Here is a 15,804-nt window from a genome sequence, read left to right as displayed (position 1 = left end):
GGGTTGGGACACTGTAAAATGAGCTCTACTATATGATGCTGTGTGAGGTCATGTATTTTCTATTGGTTGAATTTTGGTGCAGGGGCGTGCATTTTAAATGTACCTTTTTGTGTATAAATAGGGATGTCTCGCCTTAGTAAAATTGAGCAGTTTCTTGAGTTGTACACCGTGTTGTATTGCTGGGATTTCTGCTACTAGCTGCAGCTAATAAATTTGATCTCTGACGCCACCTAGAAGTATTCCGTGTCTCTGTATAACAAGGCAAGGGAACCCAGAGGACTTTGGGCGTGTCCCTGGTGCCGCTGGGTACTTGAAATCCCAGTTCTTCAGTTTGAACAGCTGTCAGAATTTTATCTGTAGAAGTGAATTTCATTTCTGCTTGTGTGTACAAATGTGATTTGTATGCTATTGGTACTTTTTCACCTTCGTTAAAAGTTAAGTAGCTGAATCTGCATTGACCCGGAATGATTCAGATCACTAGATTGCATATGTTTACGTGTGTTTGTAAATGTTTGGTTGCTAACATGTCTGTTTGGAGTGAATGCAAAATTTCTGTGCGTTCTTTTTTCCAATGAATGGTTTTGAAATCAGGTTTGATTAATTCGTAAAGAGGTTACACCCTTTCTGCATAGTTCAGTATGTAAGTTCTTCTGAAATTTAGGAAACCTAGCATCAACTGAAAGTTTTTCTGTGTTTTTGGAGGTTAGAGCAGCGCACACTTTTCTAAAAAGTTGGCTGCCAGGCTTTTGCCTTCACTTGATAGTTCATAGCCTAGAAAGAAGACGTTAAGATGGGCAATTCTCAATTTTTTTACATTGAATTTATAGCCTTCTGAGTCGAAACAAAGTATAATGGTGTTCACCCTGTTCAAGTGCCTATCCAGGTCATCGTCTGTCAGATATATATCATCGACATATGAAAATGCCTCATCATCATAAGTTTGTAGTAACTCTGTTACCCTTGCTGAGAATACCCCAGGACTATTCTTGATTCCTTGAGGGAGACAACAGAAGTGACGCTGTGTCCCCATTATTGTGAAAGCGGTCCAATACCTACTTTTTGTTGCAATCTTTTGACAAAAGAAACCATTTGATATGTCTAATGTGGTTTTATATTTTTTACGCACAATGTTATTCACTAATGCTGTAGTGCGTATTTTTTTCTGCAAATGTTTTGCAAAAAGAGTTTAGATGTCTATAATCCTATACTAGACGATATGTATTGTCTGGTTTGGAGACAAGAAACAAAGGATTGTTCATTGATGAGGTGCATGTTTCAATCACCCCTTGATATTCAAGTTGATCTAAGATCTCCCTGGCCTGTTTTTTAGCTTCTTGCTTAACTGGGTACTGCCTTTGCGCAGTTGGTTGATTTTTCAACTGGATTTTATGGTGAGGAGAATCCTCATCCCATCCTACATTATTTATGTATAATGCTGGAGCTTTAGGGATTGCCCACTTCCTGGCATAAGTATATTTTAAATGTATTGGAATTTGATAGAGAAGGCTGGCATAATGACTATTTACTCCATGTGGGCACTCCCTGACAAATTCAGATGGCCAGTCTTGTTCAGCTTGAAGTATGTCATAGCCTTTAGAAAGTCACTCCCAAAAGAGTGCTTTTTACTTTTCTTGGTATGTCTCCCTCCATCCGGAGTGTTATTTCATATAACCTATGTGGAGAACTAACCCTGGTATCTGCAGTTTCAACTCCAATATCCTCATTCAAGTACACTGTCTCCAGAAGTCCCTTCAAGTTCTGGTGAGCTATTGTTACTTCTGCTGCGCTGTCCAACATTGTCTTAGCCCATTCTCCGTTCTTGAGTTGTGTCCTCAAGATCCTCGGCATTTCTGATTTTTAGACCTGCTACCTTCTTTTTGGTGAATTGAGGTTTTTTGTTTTTCTGAACGTGTTGATCATCTTTGGACTTCACGCGTTCTTCCTTGTTTTCTGACCGTCCTCTTCTTTCGGATTTCTGTGACAAAGTCTGAAAGGTACGAGTGGAACTTGTATCAAGATCTTGATATCTATCAGGTTTTCTCAAATTATCCCTATTCCTGAGGTTGTACCTCTTTTCAGAGAGCTCCTTTTGAGGAGACCTACCTCGGGAATGAGAACGCTTCACTTTTGAAGTTTGTTTGCTATTTTACCACTTATTTTTAGAAGAGGTAGGATTGTTTTTAGAAAAGACCTTTTCAGGACTTTTGGATTGTTGTGGTTTTACTGTATAATTCTACTAATCTTTGTATATTACTAAGTAATTCATCATCTGACATTGCTTCAATGTCAGGATCAGGTGTGTAGGCGGCTAAGGCCGACCAAGTTGATCCTGGTCTACCTAGTGGACCGAGCCTGGTAATGTGATTTAAATGTTTTAGGGTGCCGTTAAACCAGAGCTCATGCTCCTGGTATGTGAGTGGAATTTCAATATCCTCGAATGGAGCATATTCCTCTGATGGATCATCTTCTTTGTAGAAGTGAATCATACGTGTTACTGGATTTGCTTCAGGGAAGACTATCCACGAATAGAATACCTCTGTCTGGTGATATTCATGTGGCTCTATCACAAAAACTGTCCTATAACCTCTTGATGTTAGGCCATGTTTGATTAGTTTTATATTGATGGCTTTCCTTAAATTTTGAGGAATGATTATAGCATTCACATCGGTTTCTTGGAAACCTGTAAAGTTAAAAGTTGTTTCATCGTTGTTGCATATGGCTCCACTGCTTGTGGTGGTATCTTCGTCAGCCATTTTGAAATGAAAAATGTAGAGCAAGTTTCAAGGGAACAAAGATAAGGTGCACAATATTTTGGAGCACTGTATCCTTCAAAATTGAACAAACCAAAAAGCTAATACATAGGATTTTTCGTCCTACTCAGCTATGGCGGATATTATCCCTTACCCACTCCAGACGACTATTGGAGTATTATGAGTATGGGTTCTCTGAGAAAAGCACGACTGAGTTACTTCAGTATCTAGCGTTAAATTAGTGCCTTACCAAACATTGGGCACCATGTAGTGTAGTTCCTATATCCCTAATAGGCTCTGAGCATTGGAATAATATACACTATAGATTTCACATAGGACTGAGGTCAGTCTCTATCGAGTACATTAAACTTAATTGTGTGTGCCAGCTAACTCAGAGGTCACTAGAAACTTTCTCGAATGAACAAGAAGGGATTAGTCTCTGACAACCGCATAAACTTGACAACTTGGTTTCCCTTAGAGTTGGAACAATATCTTCAGAGTCGTGAAAACAATAGATAACTATTTCCCTCAGTCAATCGAGCATTCTTCGTTTCTACAGAGTTGCACAGAAATAGAGAGACGGGCATTTCAATAAAAAGGGTTTATTGAACAGTCTTCTTTCTCATGCAAGAGACATGAACTGCTACAATCGTAAGACAGAATGCGAAGTATAATGCTTACAGCGTAAACAGTAATATAAAATAATACTGTAATAGATGGTCTGTTGCTATGACAAATATAAAAATACATACACAAATAACACAGGCTACAATACTCAACTGGTGCTTCTAAAATATGCCTATCCCAATGTACCTAACCTAGGTCTAGTACAAGGGAAGAAGTATGTGCTGGTTTAGCATAGGTTTAGTTTTGCCAAGAATTGCCAAAGGTTTCTCTAGGTTCTAATCAGCTCCATACCTTAGAATGAGAGAGGTTGGTATCTCTTTCCCGGGGCTCGATTTCCCAACACCCCGCAAGGGGAGTCAGAAAACTGGTGTTGGATTCTCAGCAGGAGATGACAGCTTCTGGTCAGTGCGTCAGCTGGGGAGTTGGCTTCCTTTGGTACTTGCTGTGGCGAGCTGCGTCGTGCAAGTAGGTATTCGAACTGCACCAAACCACACCATGCTTTGCCAAAGCAAGTGACGGTATATTTCTACCTGGAAGTTGTATAGAATGCCAGTATTGACGTAAAAGTCGGGCATATGAACGTCATGAATGAACCTTTAAGGAATAGATGTTCATGCATAGTAATGAGTTTCTTGGAGAAATCAATATTCAAGCAAGGGGATGTCCCTAACGGCTTAATAGTCTGGTTTTCCAAGAAATCGTGGTGACGTAGATGAACGGATGTAAGTAGCCATGCCTGTATTTGGTTAGCATGGGCTGTGCTTAAATAAGGACTGGGTTTCTATGCCTATATTAGGGAATGTGAATTGTACCTATATAAGGGCATGAATCAGGAAATTCATACGGAATCTAAATCGATACACAACAAGCTGCTTAGTTTTACTTGCAATAAAAAAGCATTCGGACTGTGACAGACAAGACAATTAAATGACACACCTAAACACACTGAAAACATGGGCATGTGGCACATTAGCAATCTGAAACCTTAGTTATTGGAAGAAAATAAAAGCACTTGCTGTGACTGTCTGTAAAGATGTTTGTTGGCAGCACTGGTTACAAAAGCCCAAAGAAACAGCTGGGGCTCAAAATCCCGGGAAGACGGGCAGACTACTGACAGGAGTCCTCATCCCTTCTCATGCTGTCCTGTGTTCCTTCCTGACGCAGTCTTGGGCCTGCAGGCCTTGTAGGGTATGTTGCTAGGCAACACATTGGCAAACCCTAAGCTGATGGGACACATTGATACAGTGGCAAGTTTGGATTGTGGGCTGTCCACAGCAATAGCAGCCGTAAGCAAATGCTGTTTAAATCCAAATGCTGCATTTATTTTCAGAGGAAAATGTTTAGTTTCCTTGGTTCCTGGTGCTGACTTTTGCAGCCTGAACCGAGGACAGTGCCAGGGATCACAGGGGGAATGCAGGGGGCCAAATCTGGGACCACTGGCAGCCACTAATGGCCAGATGTACGACAATTGGATGTAGCGCCTCACAATTTGCGATAAATTGCGAGGCACAAATTGCAAGGTGCTAAATACAATGTACAACAGTGTCTCCGACACTGTTTGCGATTCCCAATGGAGGTCGCAATTTGTGAGGCTCCTGAATATTAATAACCCACTCATAATTTGTACGCCCATTGGGAATGACTGGCCCTTCCAAGGATGGTGGCCTGCTGGGCTGAGCAGACCACCATGTCTGGGACTGCTTTTCAATAAAGCAGTTTTTTTCAAAAAATGTAGCCCGATTTACTTAAAGGAAAACGGGATGCATTTTTTTTTTTTTAATGAAACGATTTTGTTTATTTATTAAGAGCAGGTAGTGGTACCTGGGACCACTGCCTGCCCTTAAAAAATATTTTTAGAGCTAGTCTCCTGGGGACCCCTTCCCATTTGTGACTCCATTACCACCCTCTTGAAGAGGGTGCTAGTTTGCGAGTGTTTTGTGACCGCAATTGCGGTCACAAAACACTCGCCCCTTCCTAATAGCGAGTCGCAAACCACTATTTTGCGAGTCGCAAAATAGTGTTTGTACATTGACCATGTATGCGCAAACAGGTCACAAACCTGTATCCAAAAACTGGTCATACATGTTGCCCTAAATGACTCACGGAAGTGAGAAGAGGGTTCTAGGAAGTTTACGTTTTGACAGGAAAAGCTGACAGATTCCCACAAAACCTGACATGGATTTGAACGGCAAATCAAGTTTTGAATGTTTTCCTGGAAGCTGAAAATCATTATCAGGATATGCAACAAAAATGTAGTAGTCTTTCGGGGAAGAAATTTCTGGTTGCCATAAAGCCTAACAGGGATCCAAATTGAAAGAAAAGTACACAACATTGTCCAATCGGCTAGAAGTCAGTTCACGGATATAGAATAAAATCAGTGATCTTAGTCCCGCACTGAAAAGTCTACCAGGTATACCCCCTAGTGGTGGGCGCGAGAGTAGAGGGAGCGGATAGTGGTGACACAGTCAACCTGTATCAATATATTTGGTAAATAAGGCTGTTAGGTTAATTTTCTAGTGGAAAGCTTCCAGTATGTATCTGGCATATTACAAAAATGTTGATTCACACACATAGGTGGACCTGAGCAGGCAATGTCTTTCATGCTCTGCGTGCTAGTATAAACAACAAAATGGTCACACCTTAATTTCAAAGAGAGCTATCCGAGGAAAGCAAGAAATGTAAATTTGACAGGCACCAAGCGAGATACAATATAATCATAGGCAAAAAATGAAACAATGTTGCTTCCAAGGGACTAGCCGGCTCTGCTCAATAAAGTCTGTTTTCAGGGATTCATAGTATGTCGCAAACTAATTATTTTGTTTCCTGCTCCTTTCCTTTCTCTTCGTATGTCTGCATCAATCCGTGAAGGCTGCTGACTTGGTTTTCAAGCTCGTTCCTAAAAAAAAAATGGAAAAACCTTTATGAGATAGAATCTGTCAGCGCACTGCCACCAACACGTCAAAACATTTACGTGCGTGCCGTCACGGCGAAGGCGCTCCCACAATGCCTCAGAGCTGCAATGCGGAGAGGATAATTAAAGCCTTCATTGCTTGCGTGTCCTCGTCATTCCAACACGGAAAGGGATAATAGCCCAAAATTAGGTTTCCTTCGCATAATGGAAAGATTTGGCGGTTTCAATGTAACACTTATGGCTTTCTGACGTATGGTTTGACCTACAGGTCTTAACAGCCAATCCTGGCAGTGATGACTTAACCTTTCATCCTTCCGAGATTGATATACTGGACTTTTAAGGATGTTATAAAAGTAAAAACTCCTCAGGTAAACTCTGTATAAAAAATAAGCTGTTATTCTCACTCAAAAAATGCAAGATTGCTTTTCAGTGTATATCAATGTCAATAATTCAAAATGCTGCTTTCTGTGCCCCTTTTCAAGTACTCGAGGATATTGTCATTTTGGCCAATCAGTAACCTAAGAATGCCCAGATAGAGCTTTTATCTGGGTATCGGTTCACTACTCTGTCTAGTATGTCGCGATATGGAATACTGGGAGGTGATATTCCCGAATCGGTCGCTATAGTGATAGCATTTTTATTAGTTCTTATTCATAATTGTTTATTTATTGATGGTATGTTCATATGAGTACGACTTATAAAGTGCAAACTGACAATGCAACAAACGCCAGGAAAAAAGCGGTGTCCAACGTGCGGAGGAGGAACTGGGAAACAAGTGCCACTGGGAAGATGGCGGCAGGAAGACGAGTGCCGAAGAGGGACAGAAAGGTGGGCAGGATGAAGAGAACCCCTAAGAAAGAGTGCCAGGACAATGGCTGCCAAAAGTCATTCCAGTACCTGCTGAGAACAGGAGCAAGATGTTTTAGGGACGTGTGTTGCTCATGCGTCACTAAAGGCAACACAAGCCCTTAACTGGTATTTACTAATCCATGCAAAGCCATCTTGTGTGGCTCTGTCTGGCTTAGCAAATACAAGGTAAAGCACAGCAGCAGTGTTGTAACAAAACTTGTGCCCTCCACCCCCCCAGCAAAATATGCAGAAGGGGCCCCTTACACTCACATCATTAGGTGCTGAGGGAGCCCACTCCAGTATGGGTAAGCCAAGAGCCCCCCCACACTGCGGGGGCCTTTGTTAAACCCCTGCACACCAGTCCATGTCGCTGCCTTACTTTACCTTGCAGAAGGGAGGCGTTCCAATCCTGGCCTGCTCCAGGATTCTCGATCTGGTAGGGCCATGAAAGATCATGGGTGGGCCACGATGTTGTATGTGGTGGGAGCCATAATGAAGCATTTTGGAAGAACTGCTGTTTTAGACACTGGCAATATAGGTCCAAGATTCGACAAGTTCACGAAGTGAAAGCCGTATATGAGCTATATATGTTTACTAATATTGGATCCACTTGAACAGAACACTGGCCCTTCTCAGTATCCACTTTGTACTGTCTGCAGCAGAAATGGGCATAGGGCATGGGTGCATGTCATGCCATGTGCCTACTGACCTCTGAGCACAGCTGCAGGAAGCGACCATTTGGGTGTTTTTAGTATGGTACTTGTTAGAGGGCAAGGGCAGTTACCATTCCCTATGTCCAGTGCCAACTAAGCATAGCCATGTCCAGAGATTATAGCAGGCAAGAGCTTTTTGGCTACAGAGCATGTCTAAAGAGTATGGACTGTGAAGGTGGAGCAGCAATGTTATCAAAACTGACCATACCTTGTGAAAGGAAATGCTTTTTAGTTAGTAGATCATTAGTAGAATATTCTTTCAGCAGTAATTCCAAAACACATATCTCACAGGAATAATGTCATACTGATGAATTATTTATTTTCATTATTTGTGACAATTACATCATCAACCAATAATAATGCCAGAAATTAGTGCAATGTAGAATTCCACAGCAGTAGTAAGTATATCTGTTTTCAAAACATATTCTCCTGGTTCAAAACACTGGGGTTCTAGTGAGATTTACAAATCACTTCCTAATAATTGAATATCATGTAACAAGAACCCCACATTCCATGTAAAACATTGCATCATTGAAAACTATAAGCCTGTCAGTCCTTTTGCACCAGGCCCATCCTATTGCTTGGAGACTTGCATGACATTCCACTGCAGAGAATTGTTTTTCTTGCGACCATTAAGCCCTGAGAGTTAACAGGGAAATGAATAGTACTTTCACCCTGACCATCACTAGAATACTTGCCCCAGGACTGTCAGCAATGGAGAAAAGGAGGTCAGCATCTTGTTGGAGCCAGTAAAACAGAAATGCTTGGTGGCGTGATTACGGCCCTGAAAAACAGGGGAATTATTTTGAAATAATCTGCCAGATTTATCATACATCACACAGTTCTGCTGGGGTAAAATAAATATATGTACAAAGGATTAAACATCACAGCTCTGCGGATTGCAATATGGAGCCATAGTACAACATTGTTGAATATTTATCTCCTATATGTAAACCTATAGGGCTCTATTTTGAAAAGTAAATTCCATCATAAACATAGGTTTACAACCAAATTAACCTACCAAAAATTCACAAAGGAACTCCTGACAGTTGGATGGCTATGCATTTATTACTCTGGATTTCTCCACCAAGAGTGCAGAGAATGTCACTGTAGTAAATCCAACTCAAGATGTGGGAAGTGGCCATTGCAACAAGTGATTTGCTTTGGAATTTTTTTAGGAACACCCACGAGCATATATTTTCTGAGCATTCCCAAATTCTTCTTGGCTGCCTTTCTACTCTGAAAATAACTGGAGTAACTCTACTTCCAGGAACTGATGGGGAACAAATCTCCACCAAATTTAGGGGCCGATTATGATGGCGGACGGACCTGAGTCCATCCGCCACCATAGAGTAGGAGGGACCGTCCGCAGGGGCAGCGGCGGTCCCTCCATGCAGATTAGGATGTGACCGCCAGGGTGGCGGTCACATCCTCTATTTTTAACATTGCGGCGGGTGCAGCTTGAAGCTGCACCCGCCGCAATGTTAAAAATGCATGCACGGCATTTGCGTGCACAAAGGGGCAGGCACCGCGCGGTGCCTGCCGCTTTCTTCACGCAAATGCAGGGGGGTACCATCGATACCCCCCATGTGCACCCCCCACCCCCCTTCACCCAGGGGGCCCGCAACGGGCCCCGCAGTGAAGGTCCGTATGCTTTTCCACGGCGGAAAAGCCGCCGTGAAAAAGCATACTTTCTACTCCATCATAATATGGCTGGCGGTGTCTGATAGACACCGCCAGCCATGTTAATGCTTTTCCGCCGCGGTCGGAAGGCGACCGCTGCGGAAAAGCGGCGGACAGATTCAAAGACCCAAAAGCCATCCTAATTTGGCGGTGGGTCTTTCAAGCATCCGCGGCGGTTTTCCCGCATCTTCCGGGCCGGCGGTGGCTTCCGCCGGCCCGGAGGATGCGGGAAACCACGATCCTAATGACCCCCTTACTGTGGATGTAGAGTTATAGCTTTCGCCTTGGGTAAAAATGTTTTTCTTGCTGAAAGAAAAGAAAAAAGTGCATTTGGACAGGAAGCTCTTTTCCCACTAAGTGGGGCCATTCCCTAAGGAAAACTCAAAAAAGTGGATTAGGAAACTCCTCAAAATGTACCAAAACATTCCCATGACTCTGCCTGGAATCCTTCACCTTGCTCGCTCTTTTCTATTGGGGTTGTCTATAATTTAATCTGGTATTTAGCTTCTGATAAATTTGACTCCGGATATTCAGGATATGAGATTTAACAAGCCAATAATGTCAATGAGGATAATTTTAAGACTGCACCTTATGATATTAGCATGGGTAAAAATGCCGCCCACATTCTGTTTTTTCAAATGCTAAAATAAGGACTAATCTGCAGTATTGAAATATGTGCACACAATTTATCTCTTGAGTACAGTATTACCATGATTCCAAAATTACCAAGATCAGGAGCAGTATCTCAGGTCAACTTCTTACAAGGGCCGGAATCTCTGTGTTAACGTAATGCATACATTTTTACAGAAGGCAAGGATAAAATAGGTGCATGCTATAACATAAATATATCTCAAAGGAACTGACGTCCATAAATTATATAATTTTTGACAAAAACATACAGTGGTATACAGCATTCTTAGCAGCTTCTAAATGATCATCAATAACCCAAGACTTCCTGCAGTATTCATCAATAGTTAGGTAGTTGTGTAATACTATAGGAAACATCTTAACTGATGTGATTCAGTAAATTTGAGACTGGTTCTTTTCAGTGTGTTGCTGTCTACATTCCATCGTAAGTTTAACTTCCTTTGAAACCTTTACTTTTTCATTAAACAAATATACAAATGAGCGTTTCATGTTAGCGCTTCGTATTTCATAAAATTCAATTAGCAATATTTGTAGCATTATAAATAGCAGCAAATTGTTTCCCATTTTATCAGTTTCAGGAGGATGAAATGCTGACACTAAAAATGGTGTCCTGCAAAGTGGCACTCATAGCTGTCTAAATATACAAGCATATCATGTGAACTAATTCGAATGGAACAAAGAATGTTCTTTTATTAACTTATTTTCAGAGCACAATATAATTTTCCTGTTTAGTGCATATTAGGAAAAGCCGTATTGTAGAAAGAAAATGAAACACACCACTACTAAAATATATATTCTCCAAGTGTGTATATATATATATATATATATATATATATTCACTGAAAAAACCATAGGTTTCACACCAGTTATAGTTAGCTGGAAATTTTACTCGCATAAAACCATTGAAATTCCCACGTTATAGTTAGTTGGGCTCACTATAACTTGCACGTCTGCAATGCACTGCTGATGACGTCACATATTACATCACTCATGACAGTGTTTAAAAAAAAAATTTGATTGGTTAACTGGCTTATTAAGTGTATCTTAGTGAATACATATATTAGCGAGTAATGTTTAAATATTTAAATATATGCATGAGTGATGTAATATGTGACATCATCAGCAGTGAATTGCAGACGTGCAAGTTATAGTGAGTCCAACTAACTATAACGAGGGAATTTCAATGGTTTTATGCGAGTAAATTTTCCAGCTAACTAAAACTGGTGTGAAACCTATGGTTTTTTCAGTGAATTTCAAAGGTTTTTTAAATGCTAATTCCTAACTATAACTGGTGTGTAACCTATGGTTTTTTCAGTGAATATATATATATATAAAATTTCTATGGCAAAATGAAACCCCTCATTTTGTTCCTTTTCAAATTAAATGTATTAAGTGTTACCACTTTATTCCAATCAAGATGACTTCAGGTGTGCCATACTTTTGTCATAAGTAAGGCTGTTAGCGTTCTAGTTGTTCTTTAGAACACTCTGGGACATTCTGTCATTGGGCTATAGTTGGGCTACATCTGGCTTATATTTGGGCTACATTTGGGCTCTTTTGTCTCTGGTGGCCATCTTGGGAGACCGCATATCAGAATTTTTTTATGAAATATAAGAGGATTTGAGAAGTCACTCAAAATGTGCCCTAATTTTTCTTTCTTCAGCACTAATCATAATTTCTATGGCAAAATGAACCCCCTCATTTTGTTCCTTTTCAAATTAAATGTTTTAAGTGTTAACACTTTATTCCAATCAAGATGACTTCAGGTGTGCCATACTTTTGTCATAAGTAAGACTGTTAGCGCTCTAGTTGTTCTTTAGAACACTCTGGGACATTCTGTCATTGGGCTATAGTTGGGCTACATCTGGCTGATATTTGGGCTACATTTGTTTTTTTTTGTCTCTGGTGGCCATCTTTGGGCTACATTGGGCTACATTGGGCTACATTTGGGCTCTAACTTATATATAGCCCAATGTAGCCCAATATATATTTTTTCAAAGTTAATTTTCGTAAAAACCACTGGAGCATATATCTTGAGACATAGCAAAGGCACATCGGGGTACCAGTCCCTACAATTTTGCCAAGTTTGGTGGAAATCCATTCAGCCGTTCGGGCTAAAAGTGAGTCCAACCGCCCTATGGAAATTAACATGGGGAAACCACGTTTTGGGACCCCCCTTTTATCTCGGCCCCCGCTTGACGGATCCCCCCGAAACTTTCAGGGAAGGAGCGGAAAATTACAGGCAGATCCCTCATTTGGCGCCAAAGTTATTCCCAACAGAATGTTGCGGATTTCTTATGGAAAACGATCCTAACTATAACTACCTACTGGCGACCGCCAGTAGGTAATATATATATATATATATATATATATATATATATATATATATATATATATATATATATGTGTGTGTGTGTGTGTGTGTGTGTGTGTGTAGGAAAGTGCCCCTTTTTGTATGGTCACCCCAACTTTTTGCTCTAAATCCTGATGTTTATGACTTCAACAGTGTACAGGACTCTGCTGCAAAGACCCCAGTGTCTAAACTGTTATGTTTGACTCGGTAATCCCAAACTGGAAAAAGCTTTACCCCTTATAAGTCCCTAGGATATGGTACCAGAGGTACTCGGGCATTGGTGGCAAAGGGGTCCTTAGGGCTGCAGCATGGGTTTGTGCCACCCTAGGTGACCCATGGAACCTACTAACAGCAGGCCTGTCATTGCAGACTACAGGAGCAGTGCAAACTACTTAAACTTGACTGTGCCCTCACCATAAGTGGCACCTACACTGCTTTTAATGTATATAAGGCACCCTTAAGAAAGGCCTCCTCGGTCCGGGGGGCAGGGAGTATTATATTTAAGGTGTGGACATGATGTTCCCAATTGCAAACCACTATATGTGTTAGCAGTCCATAGGATAACATGAGTTGCCAACCGGGCACCCTTGAGATTGGCAGTTCCATTATGGTACCACTTAAATAAGTCATGTTTTTTATCAAACAATGTGGCTTCTCACCCCTGATATGATTTGTGTGCCCTGGGTGACATGGCACCAACCCAGAGGGCACCTTAGACTTTACCCCTTGGTTGACCACAGCTTTACTGTGTTTTGGCTGACTAGTCCTCGTTGTTCCGTGCCTGCTGCCACCAACACAAGATTCTTACCTCCTGCCAGGCCATGTGATCATTCCTAGGAGTCAGAGACAAATGGTGGGCAGGAAGGAGGTCACACATTTCTTTTCCCAAGATGAGTAGTGACTTGCCACATCAGAGCGGTGAGCTTCAAAGGTTATACTGCATCCCATAGGCATCTGGGCTGAAGAAGCCCACCCTTTACCCCAGGTGTGCTTGTACCCCAGCAAGGTGTGAAATTACCTATGAAGGAGGTGTACACCCTGAGGAAGGTTTGCCACATCACCAGGGTGGACAGTCTGCTCTGTACACCTAAAATTGAATTCTGCCATTTTTAGGAGGGCAGAAGTAGCGGGTTCTGGGTAGAAAAGGTGACCTACACCACCGTGGACTAGCAGGCCATTGGATACTAGCTCACATGCCCGTAACTCCTCTAAATTTAGGATTTAAGGGAAACCCCTGACATCAGAACCTCATATTTGACAAACTTAATTCAAGGAAAAACCAAGAGGAGATCTGTTTCGCCAACAACAGGACTTTGCCCACCAGCACAAAACAAAACAGGGATACTTTGTCCCGGAGGCATCAGACATAGGACTCAGTGAACAACCCTCATCCTTGACAAAATCTACACACTCCCAAAAAGAGAGACCTTTGTGGAAGCAAGAAGCATATTCAGTCTCCCCTGGGCTGGTGGCACTAGTTCCCTGCAAACTGCAGGTAAAAACGCTTACTGGATCTAAAGAATCGATGGCCATTGCACCCTCAGACGAATCGTTCAAATCCAAGTGGTCCAATGCATTGTGGGAGTTATAGTCTTGCCTGCTTAGAAGTGTCAGGTGCTACATTACTCACCAGAACCAGTTAAGCTCTTAAAGCTTTTCATTGCGCTTACCGCTGCAAAGGCTTGTTGGTCATCAGTCTGGTACCCAACCCCTACACTTAGCTACAGAGAACATTGTGCAACCATTATCCAATGTCAGCAGCTGTGTACCTGTTGTGTTTTGGCAGTTCCGTGAAAGCAGTAAAAACAGCACCCCAAGGCTTCCTTTTATCACCAAGGACAGATCAGAACAACTCTGCACCCAAACCTCACGAGCTATGTAAGATTGATCTGGATGTTGTAGCCTGGTCCTGGGGCCCACAAGGGTTCTATGCAACTCGACCAGCAAGTGACCGATTGTCACTAGTGGATTTTGCCCTTGACCACAATGTTACTTTGTCTGTGTATTTCACTGCACTGATTTGATATGCTTCAAAAATCTATAACTCTGGCTACATGTATGATATTCTATTAATTTTTATGTCTAAATTACAATAAAAATACACTCTATTTTTATAAATTAGTTTCAGAATTCTCTTGAGTCATGTCAATTACTTATCATCCATGTTGGTACTCTGAAATGACTAACACATGTTCCTCTAGTAATGCCTGACTGCTCTTTGCCAAACTACAAAGACTGAGCTAAGGTTTTATTTGTGTGAATCTAAGGACCATCTATGATGGGGTTTTGTGATAATATTGCATTGTCTGTGTCTAAGAAAAATTCTCTTGAATTTGTCCTTTTAATATTTCATTCTTTATTAACCTCTGTAGGGAACTTGAATTTACTGACTTTTGTCTTCTTTCTGCTGACTTTCACACCTGTACATGCAGACTGGTTTAGAAGCCGTAGTCAACATTATGCAAGTGAGGTGATTTAGCAGAATTTAAAGGCACACAAACACACTTGAAAAATAATTTAAAAAAAAAAACAAATGGACATGCTCTGCTTCAGAATAGAACTTGGGCGGGCCAGTGGCTCCCTTGGGTGGACCTGACCCACCTGGCCCTCCCTCTAGAACCTGGTCTTCATTCCATGGGTGAAGTGTGGGCATTCTCATACATTCACCCATGGATTTTGGCATATTCCCAGATTTACAAAGAGTTGTAAACCTGGGATCACACAGAAAACAGAGAAGATCCCTTTAAGGATTGTTTTTGTGCAATAAGGTGTCCCTTCCTGTACAAAAACAAACCTGGTTGAAACATAGTCACACTTGCACCATTGTGCAAGTCTGCCTGATTGATGCTAGGCAGCACCCAGTGCACCAGCGCAACGAGGCAGCAGAAACGGGCCTATCTTTTTTAAGTATGGCACATGTCTGATGTCTCCCTCTCTTGCAATGCAGCACAGTGCACCAAGCTGCCAGGCTGCGCTACGTTGCACGAAGTGTTGGTAAATCTGCCCCCTCTCTTGTGTAGTCTTTCCCTCCTAGCTGTGCCGGCAGCCTGTGCTGAACTTCCAAGAGTTGTGCTCAATCTCTAATGTACATTCATATTGGCATCGCAGGCCATGCAGGGCAGGAGACACTGTAAGGTAATACATCTCTTCTATCCATTTTTCTTATTGGCCAAGTGGCAGCCCAGGACCAATAAAAGATAGGCAAAAAAAGTATTTCATTTTTTAAAAATCAGGATATTTTTTTAAGTCCAGATCTGACAATTTTGTTGC

This window comes from Lissotriton helveticus, chromosome 3_1 (genome assembly GCF_964261635.1).
Source record: "Lissotriton helveticus chromosome 3_1, aLisHel1.1, whole genome shotgun sequence".
Taxonomy (NCBI): Eukaryota; Metazoa; Chordata; class Amphibia; order Caudata; family Salamandridae; genus Lissotriton; species Lissotriton helveticus.
This window is presented reverse-complemented; position numbering follows the sequence as displayed.